The sequence below is a fragment of the Ambystoma mexicanum genome, chromosome 5p, assembly GCF_040938575.1.
Source record: "Ambystoma mexicanum isolate Mex_15411 chromosome 5p, UKY_AmexF1_1, whole genome shotgun sequence".
Lineage (NCBI taxonomy): Eukaryota > Metazoa > Chordata > Amphibia > Caudata > Ambystomatidae > Ambystoma > Ambystoma mexicanum.
Genome location: NC_090930.1, coordinates 514,347,824 through 514,366,846, shown reverse-complemented (window position 1 = coordinate 514,366,846; position 19,023 = coordinate 514,347,824).

Sequence of the window (19,023 nt, the reverse complement as noted above, 5' to 3'; positions counted from 1 at the left end):
AAAGAGATTGTGAAGAACTGTGGCCCAGCAAGGGCATCGAGTCATCCGGCGTCTCTACGGTCATCAGGTGGGCGAGAAACCCACCGGCGGATGCTCCTCGGCGCGTTGGTGGCCTCGACTTTCTCCGGCAGGACAAAGCAGTCGACGGTGCAGACGAGAGCGTCCTTGGATCAAATGTTACTTAGGCAAAGGGAGCACGGCAGCTCTGGTCAGCGACGGCAATCGTCGACGACAATGAACAACAGTGTCCGGGTGTTTCTTCTTGTGATTCCGTGGCGGTCCACGTCTCTGGTCGGCAGCCTGTCATAGGTCTGTCTACCGGGGAGCTTTGGCAAAGATCAGCTGGTGCACAATGGTCCCTCGTAGCTCGGGAAGAGGGCGCCTTACCATGTCCTCTCTGGGTCAGTCCTTGGAGACACAGCAGCTTTCAGATTGATGAAGTATAGCAACAGCAAGACTTCTCTTCCAGCAGGGCTTCAAGGTTAAGCTTCGGTTTCAACTCCAGTTTCTCTTCAGCTTCTGATCACAAATTCTAGCAGTGAGAGGCCCCCAGATATACTAGTTGATCTCCCAATCATTCTGCTGGGTCACACTCCAATGTGACAACCAATTGGTCAGAATGGCATTCATGCAGGCAGGCATCCAATCAGGTGCATAGTGCATTCAGGCCACTCACTTCTCTCCAGACATTCACAACAATGTATGTGTATTGGGACAAGTACCCAGCCATTCAACACTCCACACTGCATTCAAACCAGTTTCGGGCAGGGCTGTCTCAGTCATTGTGTCAAACACCAGATACTAGACATCCACAACACAGAATGCGTATTCATCACACACTCCATTCACCCAGGTCCCACTCACAGGGTGTACCCACAACATACAGTTACTGGGAAGGCTCCAGCCAGTCTGACCTGGACTTCACAACAACACCACATATGGAACTTCCACCCAACAGCCAGTCAGGGAGAAGGGACAGATGTAACGCTCACCTGATTCCCACGGAGGCGCAGGTCGTGGCAGGAAGGTGTCTGTGATTCGAAAGGTGATGTGCAGGACTCGATGGGCTTCTGGGGTCGAACCTCTTCGCACTGTGTGACGAACTCGTAGGGTGAGGTTTCTGCAGATGAAAGAATATAGGGGTTAATGGTCTGGGTCGTTTAATGTCTCTCTTCCTCTCTCTCCCAAGCTTCTCCGTAGAGCCCCCAGGTCAACGTGCTCACCTTAGATAGGTGAATGCCGGACTCTCCATCTGCGTCTGATGCAGGGCGCTGTTGCCAGTTCCTTCACTGGTGAAACATAGGCCTCTTGGACTCAGAGGACCTTTACCGTCGTTAATCGCACGAGCAGTGAGTTTCCAGACACCTTTTTAGTCTTTATAGTCTTTAGAGTCTTTAGGTGCAAGGCACGTTAACATTGAACAGGACTTCGTATGATGCTTTTCTCCCTTTTTGCTTGCAGGACTCTTGAGGAAGATGAAATAAAGCGCCTGGAAATGCGTGAGTAAATGCAAGCGCTCTAGCTGTTCTTTCCCTTGCAGCGTAGTTCGTGCTGAAGAGGCACCGGAGTATTTGCAGGCGTTCTATTGTGAAGAGCGCGATGGGCGTAAGTAAATACCTGTCTAATGTCTCTTCTTTTGTCTTTCAGAAGCTTGTTTGCAGCGCCGGAGTCCGCGGAAGGCCCGTAAGTAAATACAATGCTTTGATCTCCGCAGGTGGCGATGCAGCGTGAAGAATTCCAGAGTTCACGGAGTGCCGGTAAGTAATGACAATACTTTTGTCTTCACAGGCGAAAGTACAGCGTGCCGAAATGACCGCAGCCGATGGATCAGGTGAGTAAGCACTGCGAGTTAAGACTGCCTTGCTAACCTGCTGTTTCTTGTCTCTGCAGATGCTGCTGTCGACTGGATACAGGAATGGTGAGTATGATTCTTGCAGATTGAGGAAGAAAGGCTGGAACAGACTCGGTGAGCGTTCTGCTGCAGATGCAGAATAACGCGAAGCACGTTTCATCCATCGGGTGTGGTTTAAATAGTCTTGGAGTGATGAGGCGTCTTCCTCCACGGCCCCGCCTAGGTAAGAAAAGAGTTCCAGTTCCAGAAGCTTTCCTCATGCTGAATCCAGGGAATGGAGCTGCCCCACCCAAGTAAGAAAGTAGTTCCTGTTTACAGAGGACTTCTAAGTGGCTGGTAAGTAAGCAGCATGGTCTGCTGCAGGTAAGTCCACCCAAACATCTGCACACATATTATGAGCCCGGCGCTTCCAGTGCCGGGACCGATGATTCTGATGAGCCTGGTGCCACCGGCGCCAGGACAAGGTCCAAAAGGTCCCTGTGGGGACCGGCCGGTGCCTAGGATTAGGGTTAGGGGCCTGCTTCCAAGGACGTTGGGCTGGTCCTGGCTCCTTGGAAGCAGTGATCATGACAACAGAGGCATGGCTTCCCAGGACTTTGTGAAAACAAGGTAACAGGCAGTAGAAAGCAAGAGGCCACAGGGGCCATCTTGTTTCCTATTAGGAATGAACTGATTCCAATGGCAGGGCCAGAGTATCCCAAAATGGGGGATACTCAGATCACCTGTTAAATTCAGCATGGAGCTGCCACCAGACCATACCCTGCTCTGTGGGCCACACACAGGGACCCAAAAACATACAGTAGGGGCACAGGGTTGTTCCCCACCCATGGGTGCCATAAGGATATTCCATGGGTCTGTACACCAAACCAAAAGAGAGAGCTGCACCGCCAGGAGTCCCACATGAACTCCTGCATGGAAAACACGACAGAACACACTATAAAAGGCAGTAAAGGACAAGGATACGGAGGCCCTGTCCCTCCGATGCATTTCCATCATCACAGTACTTCAATACGTTTATACAGTAGGGTTGCATGTTGCACTGCAGTGCTGTCCTGTAACGCTCACCTGATTCCCGTAGAGCGCCGGTCTTGACTGGGCGTATACCGTATCTTCAAAGGTGATGTGTAACACACGGCTGGCTCTTTGGGCTGGACCTCTGTGCACTGTATGTCTGACTCGAAGGGTAAGATGTCTTAGGTAAGTGAACGCTGTGCTCTCCATCTGCCTCGGGGCAGGGTGCTGTAACCAGTTTCTTCACTGGATAAGGGGAGCAGGCCTCTTGACTTCAGAGGACTGCTGTCCGTCGTTTACTGCACGAACGGTAAGTTTCGAAGTCTTTAGTAATGATGTCTCTTGTTTTGCAGGGTTCCGGCGATGGCGGATGACGGGCTGAAGTGAGTTGAAGATGGAGCCCGTGTGATGAATAGAAGCGCCTGGAAGCACGTAAGTAAGCGCTTGTTGCCTGCTTCACGATGCGCTCTAACTGTCTTTTTATTTTGCAGGTACAAGTTCGGAGCGGCTGCAGGGTGCCGGAATACCCACTGGGTTAGATGTGGAAAGGAGTAATGGCACGAGAGTATTAAAGTTCCCCAATGTCTTTAAACGCACCTTGTTTTGTCTTTCAGATGCGGGATGCAGCGCCGAAGGCCTCCGGAGCGTTGCGAAGAGTTGGTAAGCTTTTGTCTTTCAGATGCCGGAATGCAGCGCGAGGCGTTGGTGACAGCCGATGGACCAGGTAAGTGAAGAGCTGTCACTGAAGACCGTAATGCTAACCTGTTCTTTCTTGTCTTTATAGGTGTTGCTGAAGACTGGATTCAGGATGGTAAGCCTTTTTCCTTAGGCCCAGGATCAGATGCAGAAGACACAATGAGCGTTCTGCTGCAGAGGATGCAGAATAACGCAAAGCAAGATTCATCCATCGGGTGTGGTTTAAATAGCCTCCTGTAGTGCTTAGGTATCTCCTTCCACAGCCACGCCTAGGTAAGAAAAGAGTTCCTGCTTTCCAGAAGAGTTCCAGTGTTCTGAATCTAGGGAGTGGCTCCTGCCCCACCCAACAGGAAAAGTAGTTCCAAACAGAAGAGGATCAGAGGCTCAACTGGCAGGCAAGTAAGCAGCATGGTCTGCTGCAGGTAAGTCCACCCAAGCATTATGAGCCCGGCGCTTCCAGCGCTGGGACTGGGCATATTTATGAGCCTGGTGCCACTGGGGCCAGGACTGGGTCCAAAAGGTCCCAATTGGGACTGGTTGGCACTCGGAACCTGGGTTATGGATCTGCTTCCAAGGGAGTTGGGAAAACCCTGACCTTTTGGAAGCAGAGATCATGACATGTCTGCACAGAGGACGCCCCTCCTTTTCCAGCGTGACAGACCTGCGTGTACGGTTGACGTCACATAGGCAGAGTCAGAGTATACCGTCCCTTCCTCATTTTCGATATTCTGAAGTGCGACGATAAGCGTCACTAACTCTGCAGCCTGTGCTGAGCAATGTGAAGGCAATCAAAAACAAGATGTCGGTGCACAACTGAAAGATTCTGGTCAATTATATACAGTCAAAAACTATTGCATAAATAATACATCATGTCTTGGTGCTCCAGGCAAGGCTCTCGCTACTTTCAAGGTGAGAGCAAATAATAACAACACAATTGTTACCCCAGAAACCTCTGAGGTGAGGATCTGGTCACTCTAATTAAGAACAAGTCTCTTCCTGTCATTTAATTGTAATTACAAAGTGTCGGCTTAATTAAATGCACAATAAAATGTGAAGGCAATCTCGCGCTTGTCACTATTTCAAATTCACCCTCTTGGTTCAGCTTTACTACCATTGATCCAGTATGCTTTTTGCTGGTAAATTGGTCCATTTTTGAATAACCATCAATAAAAACAACTTGCCCCTCCCGAGGGCATTTTCTCTAGCTTGGGCAATATCAATATAGTTTTCAGTATATGTTGTGCAATCATGTACCTAATTATCCTCCCCTACTGCTCCAGCTATGAACGTTGCTGGGTTCCCTGTCTTACATCTGACAATTTTATTTGCATGATTCGAGATTATTACTTCGTATCCTGATCCTATTTGTGTGGTCAATATACTTTGGGGTTTCTCTAAAATTGCAAATAATACATGCTCAACAAATAATATTACTGAAAACCCCATTGTTATACTTGAAGCTTTTTCAATTGCGAATGTAGCAGCAGCTTAAGACTGCTCACAAGGATAATGCCCTTTCGTAACTAGATCTAAAATACCAATATAATAGGCTAATGTCATTTTAATGGGTTACGACTGCTGTCATGACTTCTCCATTTGAATGGAAAATAAGTAAAATTCTTCATGATAATCTGGAATTCTCAACCTTGGGGCTGTACTGGTCGCCTTTTTTAATTCTTCAAATCTTTCAGTCATTTCATCTGACCATATTTGTTTACTTTTGCCCACCTGTGCTTCTTTAAGTCCTTTTAAAAGTGGTCAAATATATGTACTGTAATCAAAAACCCAGACCCTGCCATAATAACATAGGCTTAAACATTGTTGCATTTCTCTCACTGTTTTAGATTCTGAGATCTTCAGAATTGCTTCTACTCTTTCAGGTGTCACTTTCCTCCCTTCATGAGAAATCAACTGTCCTATATACAAGACCTCTTCCGGACAGTATTGTAGCTTCTCTTTGTCCACTGTATATCCTTTCTCTGAGTGGATAGTCATAAGCTTAATTGAATTTTCTCTACATCTTTCTTCTGTCTCACTGCACACCAAAATGTCATCCACATATTGAACTATTGCACTTTCGAGCTGGAAATTGCATAGGTCCATCTGGAGGACTCTATTAAAGACTGAAGGGGACTCACAGTACCCGTGGGGCAAACAAGTATGTTTCAGGTGGATATTTCCATACAAAAAGGAAGGGCGAAGGTCCTATATAAATCTCCACAAATCCCCCCCATCGATTTTTTTACTGTGTACGCAGCCGTGTTATATGGAGAATGGTACTAATATTCCTTACTAAATTAAAGCAGAAATGGTTTAGAAAATACCGTCATCCGCCTCTCTGGATATGGGGTATTGCGTTGCATGTGGCAAAGGAGCTCATGGTTTAAGCTTCATTTTAACTGCTCCTACTGCCTTTAATAGACCCACGTCATATGGACTTGTAGTCCATAACATCTTTGGCACTTTCTCTAAATCTTCCTGGAAAAATAAGGGTTTCTTCTTTACCAACGCCATTCTCTGCAGTATTTCTTTATCCAATAAGTGAGTCTTATGAAAAATACTAATTCATCATCTGAGCACTCATTGTGAAACAACTCCTCATCTATCAAATCTGTCAGCCTATATCCTTCACTGAGGGCTTTCACTGTTCTCCATCCTCTTCCCTCATCAACTGTCCCAAGAAGAACCACTCTTTCCTCTCTGACCATTGCTGCTTCTGACTCCAAGGGGACAATCTGCCCTTCTTCATCATCCACAGGGATTTCTGGTGTGAACAAAAACTCATCAGGTATTCATAATAGTTTACCTGTCAATCTGGGTAACAACGATAATATAAGTCGCTCCATACAAGAATACTTCTCGGTCCAAAGGGACCCCTTGTAATGCTTTCTGCCCTGTAAAGGCTAATATAAACTCTCTCACTTTCATATAATGTATCCCTGGAATGGAACACTCTATTCCTTTATTCCTTCATCAGTAAAAAATATTGTCATGTTAAGTTTCGTCATTAAGTCACACCCTAATATGTAAACTGGCGTTTGCCTAGAATATAATAATGGCATAGTCATTTTGTGTCCTCCTACAGAGATTAGTAATTTTTCTGTTAAAGGAACTAAACTCATCGACCCAGAGAATCCCTGCACAGTCATTGCAATACCTAACATTGGATATTTCCCCTCACGGACACAGGAACGAGTTGCTCAGTGTCCACAAGAAATTAAATCTCTTGCCTCCTATCGTCACCTTGACCCTTTGTTCCTCTTGAGGATCTGGTGTCACTGATAGTATTGAACACATCAGGTCACTTTGGGGGCTGTCGTATTGTGGATATAAATTCATTCCTGTACACGTGAAAGGATTTCCTCCTACCACAGTCACACTCCCTAATGTGGGTGTAGGTACTTGCTGGACTCCTGTAGTCATATTCCATTGTGGCAAAATAGCCTGCAGTGTCTGTGCATTGTTGTGCATGCATGGGCACTTGCTGTGATTGCCCTTATTGTGATTGCATTTGTAATGCCACTTGCTGCATTTGCAGCACATGTGGTTCTGCATTATATTGTGGAGCATTGCCCATCCCCCCTCTTGGAGCTTACCAATTTTGCTGCATGCCCCGCTGTTTCTACATGTTCTTGCTATGTGCCCTATTCTGCCACAATTCCAGCATTGGTGTGGCTGTCCACCATTGAATTCTCCTCTTCCCTAACGGTTTTGAAATCCACCTCATCCTCTTCCTCTAGACCCACTTCCTCTTCTCCATGGTCCCTTATTGTACCCACTCTGATCCGTGGGATACACTACGTTGTTTTGCTGCAATGACTTTATCTCCTGTGACACCCCACCTTCATTGCTTGTCAATACCGCTCCCTCCATGGCTATTTTTATAAATGTTTCTGGACTAACTAAGCTTCTTCCTGCTTCCTGCTGTCAGATTTCTTCTTATTCTTCTCATGCATCAATCAGCAGTGATCCACAATTGTCAGTTGTATTTATGGCAATGGCTTTTCTTACATTCCAACCTGGTTCTTCATTTACCGTTGCACTGGCTTGGGCAGTCCCTTACACCAAATGTGGTAAAATAATGCTACCGTTTTATCCCACATGTCTCAATGCGCCATCTCTCTTGAATACCTTGAATATAAGCAACAGGGTCTTCATCCTCCCCCATTTTCCTAGTCTTGACGCACCCATATCTGTTGTATCAGGGTATTGTACTCTGAGTGCCCACCATACATTTGCTCTGCAATTATTAAATGACGCTCCATCGTGTGTCATGTGTTGTGCAGCCAGACCTGCATATCATGCTCACTTCCAAAAGTTGTCATCTCTCTCCCCTATGAAGGTTGCTAGCAAGCATTTTATTTCACCTATAGCTAACAATATTCCTGATGACATTCTCTCTAATTCCCAGATCCATTTTCCTGCATCGGAAGTTAAACTTGGTAATTTTCATCTTAAATTGTCTTTATCCATTTGTGGCCACGGTATATACTGTGGTCGTCCTCCCATTTTCTCTACTAATGGGAATTGTGAAATTGTGAAAATCCTGGTCGATAATCATAACTGCCTACATTTCTCAGCTTTCTCATCTTCTAGTCTCGCCCATTTGTCTCCATCCTGGCAGTGCCCTATTCTGCTTACATAAGGCGGGGATAGATTCCCTGCACTACACGATTGTGCTTGTGTTCGATCAGTATATAGTGTCGATTGTGGTGTTCTTACTTTGGGGTCCTCTAAATCTGACAATTTTGCCCCTTTTTCTACACTCAATTCTTTTGAAAATCCACATTTTCTCTCTCTTCGCGCTCTTTCATTTTCTTCCCTTTCTTCGTTTGACATTATTATGCCCCAGCTGTATGACTATTATCTTTTTCCCCATCATCAAGATCTAGTCTACTTAAAGACAACGTTCTATGCTCGTCTGTTATGACGTCATCTGACCTACCTCCAGTTTCCCTCAAACAAGATCGTTCTATGTTCTCTTGGGTTTTATGCCCTTCTTTTTATCCCTCATTTGCCTATATAAATCCCCAATTCTTTTCCATATGTCTTCTGTCTCTCGCTCATCAGGCCATGCTGCTATTCCTGTTATTCCTTGCAGCTCGCTAGAGGCTGTTGTGAACATCTCTCTTCCACAAGACGTTCTTGTGCTTCTATCGGCACTATATTTCTATGACACAGATACTCTACCTCTTCATCTTTTAATCCCCTACTTCTGTTAATTTCTTCTTCCCTTCTCCTTATCTCTCTTAATTAATCTTCCTCTCGCCTTCTTTGCAACCTACGTTCTTTCATTCTTTGCTCTTCTACCTCCTCTAGTATCTTCTCTTCTAGTATCTACATTTCTTTCCTTGCCTCATAGCTTCTTCGTTCTTCCCTTTGCATGCATTATCTTTCATTGTTTTCTTTATAGACTCCTGCTTCTTCCTTGTCTTTCTTGTCCCGCTCTTCTCTCTCTTCTCTTTCTCAAACCCCTTCAATGCCCTTATCATCCAGCTTGTTTAATATCTGTCCTCTCATCCATTCATTCTGTACTACTGTTATTCCCTTAGCTTTGTCCTTGCTTCTTTCTGCTTCCTTGCTTCTTCCTCTATCTCCATCTGTCTATCTTGTCTGTCCTGTCTCTCATTACGCTGTTTACTTTCATTGCGTGTCGAGATATATTTGCGTTCTCTGTTTTTACTCTATTCCACATTGTCCTCACTGTTGTTCCCCCTACCCATGGGTGCCCTAAGGGTATCCCATGGGTGCTGGTCACCAAGATCAAAATGAATAGCTGCACTGCAAGGGGTCCAAACTGGACTCCTGTGCAGAAAATAAGCATAACACACAGAGTGGGAGGGTAAAGGACAAGGACAAGGAGGCACTGTCCCTCCAAAGCATTTCCAGCCTCACAATGCACCATTGGCTAATGGGTTGGAAGACAATACAAATAAAGTCATAAAGGCACATAACCCAGATGGCATCAGAAATCTACTAATGAGTAAGGGTACATAAAAGCAGAAGAAGGTTGTACATTCTAACCCAGGACAAGTAGGAACACACACACGACTGAACAGATATAAACCAAATGTTCATCAGGATTACAAGCTAGGATAATTTCACGATTCGTTTTTAGGGTAGAGCTCATAAGATCTGGCTGTACATTTGGCGAAGCAAGAAGACCGTCTCGAGGTTAAAATCAAAGCAGGAGAAGCAGTACCTCAGGGCAGAACACAGAGATTCCAGATCCATCTGGAAGATATAGTACAAATGGAAGGTGTCATGGCCAAGGGATGACCGAGATGCATTCCACACACAAGCAGGGTCAGACTCTCAGTCCAGGCAAACATTCAAAAACAGGATAATCCAACCCAGAAGACAGGTAATGTCAAAACACAGAGACATCAACAGAACAGCAGGGATTCATCCGAATACAAAATCCTAAAGACAAGTCAAAGACTGTAGCAAATCAGGGAAATAAAGAGATGAGATGCACTGCTTAGTGCTGAACTACATGGGTTGAGAAGTGACACAGAGCAAGCAGATTGAACTATTATCAACTGATTCATGGGCCTCAGGTATTGTGGTGCACCTGATTGGCGTTGTGAGATTCAGCATTGTCACATCATCACACTATGCTTGAGTGCACCATGTTGCATGAACTGTAGATTGTTCTACCGCAGAATTACCGCAAATGCAATGACAAGTGTCAAATTTTGTGCATGAGGAATTGCCATCTTTGGTATCAGCGAGGTCAACTCCTTGAAGCAATTTTGAATATGGCTAAGTTGTCCTTGTACCCTGAGTTGAGGAAATGTTTCTGACACTGTCATTTTCCCCACAGAATTCCACCACTGTATCCTGCTTGCTCATGCACCCTGCTTTCTACTCATGTGATCTCTACCTAGAGGCTCTACAATGTCACCAAGTTGTATTTTCTTTTCTTCTTCTTTAAGTAGTAAATCAAATCTCTATGAGAAATGTTTTCAGGCAGGTCATCCTGCTAAAAGTGGCATGATTGTCCATTCACCCCAGTGGTAACTTGGACCACGTGTAGCTAATCCTAAACTCATTGCTGCATTTGGTCCTTCATTGTTCATACTTTTAAGCAGAAAGGTGGTTAATGCTGTGATTAATGGAGTTCCTACTAACTCTTCATATAGTCAACTGTAAGCTACCCACCTATCACATCTTTCCATTGATGGACTGTACACTGCTTGCATTATCATGGCTAGTGATCTATTTCTCGGCTTTGGAGTGGCTTGAGGCAATGCTGCCTTAAGTTGATATTCTTTAGTGGTTTACCACTTAGGTATTTCCGCTTGGTTGTTGGGCATATAACCAGGAGATCTTTGAAGGTATGGCTTGGGAATATCCTTTGCCCTCTTGATAAAGCTCGATGTGGTTTGGGTGCACCTCCTAGAACAGCTATCTACATAATACATGCTCTAACTGTGTCAAAGTGTCTCCTTATGGATGCACAATGTGATCTAGTATATAGATCATTTGTCTACGTCTTGCGATAAAATCTAAGTGGATGTTTTAGTGGCAATAGAGCAATGCGAAAGGTCCATGTCTGACAGCAGACGTGGGCTATTTCAAATTTCCCCCAAATACATTTTGATGGTCTATGTTCTCGAATGCTAATTTGTTCTAAGTCCTTCCTTCTGCATTATACCTTAGCAGCAGGAGTTTCTATGTATGTGAAAAGTGTTTCTCGAGGGAAGCATCTTGGTTGTGTGATAGATACAGTAAAATAAATGTTAAGCATTCTAACAGTTCAAACAATGAACCATTTATTTTCTGCAAGATAGTATTCAGCAAGTATTGTAAAATCAATGTGTTGTGCATACAGAAATATGCTTGTTTCTGTATATCTTTGTATTGTTAAGCTTGGGCAAAAACAGCTCACCACCATGTTAGTGGAGTTTTAAAATCAGGCAAGATGTAGGTTTTGAACACCTTTATTGGACTACTAACTAAAAATACTATGCAGCGATGAAACAATGCATAAGCCTTCGAAATCCAACATACTTCTCCATCAGATGGTGCAATGTGAAATGATTGGTAAAAAAATCACACAAAACAGTTAATTCTCAAAGCAAAGAAAAACAAGCATTGGCAAAGACAATAGTTTGGGCTATTGTGTAGGCATGGAATAGTTATTTGCCAGGCATTGCCATAACACTATTACCTGACCCTAAGATGGCAACAGCTGGAAAATAGTGTGACTACCTAAGCATATGATATCCAAGCCTGACAAATGCTTTTCTTATAACTATGCACAAGCCAAAATTGTTAGCTTTGTTAATGCTTGTTTTTCCAGGACTTCAGTGCAATGCGCAGATGTAAATCAACAGACTGGAGGCTCCCTTGGCTAAGAAAATTGTATTACTCCACTAGCGAATTTACAGCTGAAATTAAGCTACTAACTTGCAACAGTCTGCTTGGAAATAACATTGGCAGGACAAGGTTTGATGTTACTGTGTGAAAGAGCTTAGTCAAAGAAATTGCAGGTAGATATGTTTTGGGTGGGCTGAGGCAGGTGTTGTGTGGGCGTTGCCATAGGGATTAACATGGCCATGGACAGTCAGTAGGTGAGTAAATAACCAAGCAACACTCTCAAGCTCTGTGTGCCTCCCATCAACATTATGAAATGAGAGTTACATTTTAAGAAATGTAACTTTCTGAAGTAAACTGCACTGAGAATGGGAGCGTGTGTGGCTGACTAACCCAGGAGCAGACGTGGAGGGGAGGTGAGAGTTGGTGTGCAGCAGCATACGGGGACCTTCGGTGCGCTCTCCCCATCTGTCCCCTCACCCTGACGCAGTGCAGTACATTGCTTTGTAAATATTTCAGAAACGATGCATCCTGGGGCATTGAAATGTGGTTTTCAACAGGGACCTTTCAGTTTCGTTTGTCGTGTCAAGATGCTTAAAATGAGATTTGCCCAGTCTTTCTACAACCTCATTATGTTTCACCCATTTCAGGCAACCGTCTCATTTGGGAAGGGGCTGAAATCCAGGGAAAGGCGTGAGATGCCCAAATGTCATGTAGCCAGCAATGTCCGGCAGGTCCTAACAGGTAACTATGCAAAACTTGGTGCAGCTTAGTGGAACTGTGTGGAATTAGATAGAACCAAATTAACAGATGTTCTGCTTTATAGATGTATTTATTTATTTGAATTTATAAAGTGCACTTACAGCCCACCTGCATCGAGGTACTGTTGAATGAGAATGTCTCAGTTACAAGAAGATTACTTAGCTCATGGTTACAGTGAGCGTGTATCCTAGCAGTGAGAACTTAGTAGGATGCATACATAAGTGGTTACAGGTTGGGATATAATACATTTACAAAGAAGGCTTCATCACATAAAGAGTAAGGCATGCCGACTTGAATGGGAGTAAGGGTTTAGTCATGATACCATTGCGCAAACAGTGAAGTTTTTATCGCTTTCCGTAAGGCCAGATGTGACTCAATACTTCTAATGTGGGGGGGCTTGGGTGTTCCAATGGGTCGCGGCCGAGAAAAGGAAGCTGGAACCTCCTGCATATAGGGAGAGCTAGAGATAAAGATGATATGGTTAAATCCCTCAAGGGCTAAGGGTGGTTATGTTGTCCTGATTTCCCATAAGGAATTTTTACAGGCTCTGCCCTCTCCCACAGTTAAGTAGGTTTGGCACATGCAGTATAAATGTGCACCCAGTAATTTCCTAAAATTACTGATTTTTGTAAACTAATATTGAAGAAAAGTTTTAATAATACACAATTGGAAAGGAGGGTCAGTATGGCATTTCCTGCAAAAAAGGGTCCGATTCTCGACTAGGCGTTAATTACTGAAAAAGTCAGATTGATGTTTACCAACATTTTCACTAATTACCACCTATTCTGATGCTGTCGGACTTTGCTGAGGGAGCACACAATGTGCCAGTTTAGGAACCTGAGCACCTGTTTCCAGCATTGGCTGGAAACCAATCCAGAAACCGCCAGTTCTGCAAACTGGTAGTTTGCATATGGATTCTGGTGTCACTCCTTCACATTAGAGACAGTGCTAAATTGTCGGACAAATACGCTACGTCCCCAGCTGACAGTCCGCCTGTTGCACTTTTCGTTATTGTGAAGGAGTGTGACCGAAGAACAGAGAGAAGTTCACCCACCTTGCTATCCAGGCACAGCGTGCCTCCCACATCTTTCTTTTCAAGTTTGTTCCTTTTGCAGAAAATTATTTCTGCTCTTTCTTGAGAGCGAGAGAGAATGCACCGAGAACTACAAGAGAGTTAATTTTCTTCATAAACTGTAACAGAAAAGTAGGTGATATTGCTGAAGTTGATTTACTTTGGAATAGGTTGTAGAATTGCCATAGGATGGCAAAAAAATGCATGCATATTATGAATTCCTGAGGCAGAGCTTGAGGGGTGTTTTCAGGCAGCATTTCTTAGTTAAATTGCAGATATCATGCAATTATATGAAAATGCTGAAGAAAACTTTCAATCCACCGTTAGTTACAAAAAGAGACGTAATACAGGTGGTTTACAATGCTGCAGTGTTATCCACTGCACTGAAGTGCAGGACTGAGAATAAGGGCTTTACCTGGGCATCAAGAAAAGGTGCAGTGAAGCATGGTGTTTACCACTCTCACTACACCTTGAACAGAATCGTGTCCAGTGTAAGAGGATTCAATTCAACACTACAGCTAAGTCAACGCCTAGTCTATAATACTGAATGAAAACCCTTATTGATATATCTTTATGTCCAGTTCATGCGTTCTGGATGACTACCCCTATATAACACCCCTCTCTTGGAATCCTCCTGACCCCACTGAGCCAAGAAGTAGTTCTGTTTTGCAAGTTAAAAGGTTTATTTGATAATTTAAACAATAGATATAGATATCACGCTTTATAGTAAATTAATAATTGAATATCACACTTAATCTGATATGATAAATATTAACAACGGAGAATCTGGCACTAGCACACTTCTTTATAATCACTAATGAGTTGACATGAAATGGATAAGATAGCACACTGGTAAATAGGAACAAAAGAAGAAGGTGGTAAAGTATGCTTTATGTAAGCTCAGGTGGATGCACTATTCAATGAATGCAGTACAGAAAATACTCAATATGATTTCAACCAAACAATGTAATCACTTTTCTCTGGCTATTCACTCCCCCCCCCTTTTATGCAATGCAAGGAAATGGAAGGAAGGCACACAGTTCTCAGAAATGCAATCAAATGTGATTCAGTTCAATCCCCCCCAAGCACGCTTAAAGAAAACAGATAGGAGTTTTGAAAACACAGGCCCAAAATGCTTTGATATGTGCTGGCAATGGAGTGAAAAATATATGCTAAAAATGCTTTTAATTCCCTTTCAGAGGTTCAGGGTGAGTGATATCTAGTTAATATTAGCTCAGACTCACTCTTGCAATGATTCAGGGATAGTTTTTATGAGGAAAACGATTTTCTGGCAAATGGAAGGCAAGCAGCAGCTGATTTTTACACGTGAAGAAATTTGCAAATCGCGGTAAAATTCGTGAATGCGCCGAGCGCTATTACAGAGGGACTACAAGGACTATCACTATCGTTTTGGGGTCCTAAGAAAGCCTAGGATCTCAGCTTCCAGATGAAAGTTACTGCAAGTCTCTAGCACAAACGGTCACGGAGATATGAGCGATTAAATAAAGGTCGTTTTTCAGATTTGAAATTTTAAAGTTCAAAAAGACAAGTGCAGCTTGCAACTAGAAAATGGCAGATGACAGCTTTACAAATGACAGGTGACAGTTAGGAGACAGTTCTACTTAGATTAAAAATGGATTGAATTATATGATTTTAACTAAGAGATGTGTGCTGAGTTTTGCTGAGTACTCACAAGAGATTTTAAACAGGAAGGCGGCTTTGTCACGATCTGGTCAACAGGTCTGGACTTCGGACGGTCTCTGGGCACAGCGTCTGTTCTCTGGAACTGCTAACATGGGTCTGGGTCAGCTCTGCTCTCTCTCTGGGTACAGCACTGCTTCTGGATTCTGGAGATTGAGGGATTTGAAGTCTCTGTTTATCTTGGAGTCTAAGTGTTGGCTCTTTGAAAGTTGATGGAGGTAAGTATGGATTTTTCCGGCAGAGCTTCCAGCGGCAGATGGAAATGAAGGTCCCTATCTGTCCTGTCTGTCTGCTTTTATGTGTTTAGAATGTGGGTGTGTTCTAGCATCACTGACCCTACCTCTCTCTCAGCTTCTAATTGGTCAAACTTCCATTTCTCATTTGATTGGGGGAGCTAAGTTGTGTCAGAGTGATGTCATTTTACAGCCTGCAGAGAGTCCACTCACCAGTCAAATTGCACACAAATCTAGATTTGATAACAAAAGACATATTTGCACAGGTAAACATTGGTTTAAAATTACATGCACACATCACATATCACAGGAGATATACCCTGTCCAAACTCTGCTCTTCCTGGGGGCTAGCATTCAGAAATGGCACTTATTTCACTTTTTAACTGACTTTGCAATTTCTGACATTAACCCAATTTTACACACATGTGCGCAAGGAGTATGGACATTAACTGATGAAGTTTCAGATTTTTAACATGCATACATTTAGAGTAATATCCACTTTTCCGCTAAAACCCCCCTGAACATACCACCGGTTCTAAAAACCTCTTAAACTGTGGGCAGAAAAATCACAAGAATTATGGTATCATTTATAAAATTTTCACATGTCCGCTCTATGAATGATCCATCTTTTTAAAGTTATGTTCTGGCTCCAAAGGGGTGTGGTTTACCCTCAGCACAAGGTTGAATTTCTGGTTTTTCCAGTTCTGCCAAGCCAGCTTGCTCTCACAGGCAGTGCTCCTCCCCTTTCCTTCAGGAGGAAGCCACTTTTTACGACCATTTACGACTCCTGCCATAAACCATCTGCCTGGGTGAAGGGGGTTACATTGTTCAGAGCTCCTGTATTCTGTAGGGGGCTCCCCTTAATTCAATTATCAGAGAGATGGTATATCCTTAGTGTGGCCAGCAAAAGGCAGATAGGCCTGGGAACACAGTTGTGACTCAAGTTTCACTCCTGATGGGGGTAGCTGTCAAGCAAAATCAAGTTCCTTAAGCCAGACTTTCAGCTAACTGTCATGTTTTTTTTTGTTGCTTTTTAAATTAACTTGCAATTTTACACATGCAGCTAGAATGCTGATTCTAAGTGCAAAACTATGACATTTCAACAGTTACAAAGGCATGTGACACCAAACATAGGTCACTCATTTAATCTAAACATTTTCGATTTTAGTGTCTTTAAATCCAGTGCAACTTAAACTGCTGACTCCATAGCAGTTTTGTTATAAGCATTGTTTTGGGCTCTTCATTTCCCAGATTTTGTAAGTACACAAAACTCCATTCTGCCAAATGTCTGCTGGTGTTCAGTGAATATTTTGCACATGTTGCAATGTTTGAAAATAGGCATTTTGAGCCTGCCTTCAGAGAAACACAGGGTGGTTTTAAAGCGCTTTGAAGCTAACCGGCGCTACTGTTTTTCCTTTGGCAACCCATTTCCCTCATGGCAACCCGGCCTATCATTCTCGCACTGGTGGGTGGCAAGTGAGGCAACCATTTTGGTGTGCGCACAAACTGCGCAGCTTTCCTGGATTTCGGCGCACATGTGGGTTTTCCGCCATCTTGAACTTTCTAAGCCCACAGCACCAAATGTTGTAGCATGATAGCTTAAACGTGGGTCAGGACACCCAACACCAGAGTCTAAAAAGTGTGTTTTGCAGCCTCTATGTTGTATCAGGACATTGTAGCGATTTCATTGAAGCTGCTGTGGTTTCTTGGCTGGGATACAATATCACACTACAAAATATGCTTTCAGGGTTTAACTGATGCTGTCTCCAATGTTACCACAGTGTGTAACATACTGTATTTAAATGCAAAATACATACCCATTTTTAACCAAAGCAGTGTCCGTTGGTATCTCACTGTGTCTCATGCTCAGTGATGGGAGCTTAGACAACCAGGATGTCCATTTATCTGTGCCTTCGCAGATTAGAGGTCCTGAAAAGTAGTGTCCAACAGCTGTTGGTGAGAAATGTTACTCGAAAGTTGTCTTCCGACTTTGTTGATGTCATTTCATTGCTGAGCATGGGCTCAAAGGTGGCGTGTCATAAAACCTATAACTATGTTCAGACATCTGTCTTCCAGGTTCTAAAATAGTGTGCATCACTTGCTTGAATGTTGTTGTGTCTAACTATATGATGACCGTCCACACTGCCAATGAGCCAATTGCTATGATTATGATATCTATCAATTCAATGGTTATATGTGCTTGGTTTTAGCCACATTCTTTAAGCACCAAAGTTGCTTATGTTTCCGTGCAGAGAGTACCTGCCCTAGCAGTTTGGGCAGGGCTGCTTCAATTGGTGGCAGTACCTGCCTGATTTGCCTTGGCCGAATTCTGAAATCACTCTTTTGCCACTGGAACTTTCCCCTCCCCCTTAAGCACTCCCTTGTTCGCCCCGCCTTAAAAGCCCTCTGCCAATCCTTCCTCTCCGGCAAACTACTGCCCGATCTCTATCAATCCTTTCCTGGGCAAACTCCTGGAAAATCTGACCATACCCATTGTATTCTTGTCTCCAGCATGAAAGGTTTCAGCGCTGTCTGCTGAGAAACGGCTTGGCAGTGACTGCTGCCCCAGGCGGTCGAGGGAGGCTACTGGTCACAGAGGCAGCTTTTCTATCACGCTCCTAACCCATGGATGAGCACTGTACATTAGGTGGTTCTGTATCATGCTACATCCATTTCAATAGGCCAGAGGTTGTGCTTCTCGCACTGCATTTAGAGCCAGGCAACATGCCAAGAGACAGTGGCACCGGGAAACTACCCACTGGTCTGCTTTATGTGCTTCAAGTAAATGGCACAGCCTGTTCCTCTGGGGGGAACTGGCACAGGCTATGGTATTAGAGGGTCCTGCAGGCATCTGTGACCGCTGGTAGCAGACCACCAAATCTTGCTCACTCTGTTTAGAGCCACCACCATGACCACACCCAAGAGCGTGAACAGTGGAAGGTGTTACTGTACCTGCTCCCCAACGCGCAGCTGAAAAAGATTGCCACGTCCATTGCCCAAAAGGCACCCATGGACCGGATTAGCAGGACAAGTAGGAACACACACACGACTGAACAGATATAAACCAAATGTTCATCAGGATTACAAGCTAGGATAATTTCACGATTCGTTTTTAGGGTAGAGCTCATAAGATCTGGCTGTACATTTGGCGAAGCAAGAAGACCGTCTCGAGGTTAAAATCAAAGCAGGAGAAGCAGTACCTCAGGGCAGAACACAGAGATTCCAGATCCATCTGGAAGATATAGTACAAATGGAAGGTGTCATGGCCAAGGGATGACCGAGATGCATTCCACACACAAGCAGGGTCAGACTCGCAGTCCAGGCAAACATTCAAAAACAGGATAATCCAACCCAGAAGACAGGTAATGTCAAAA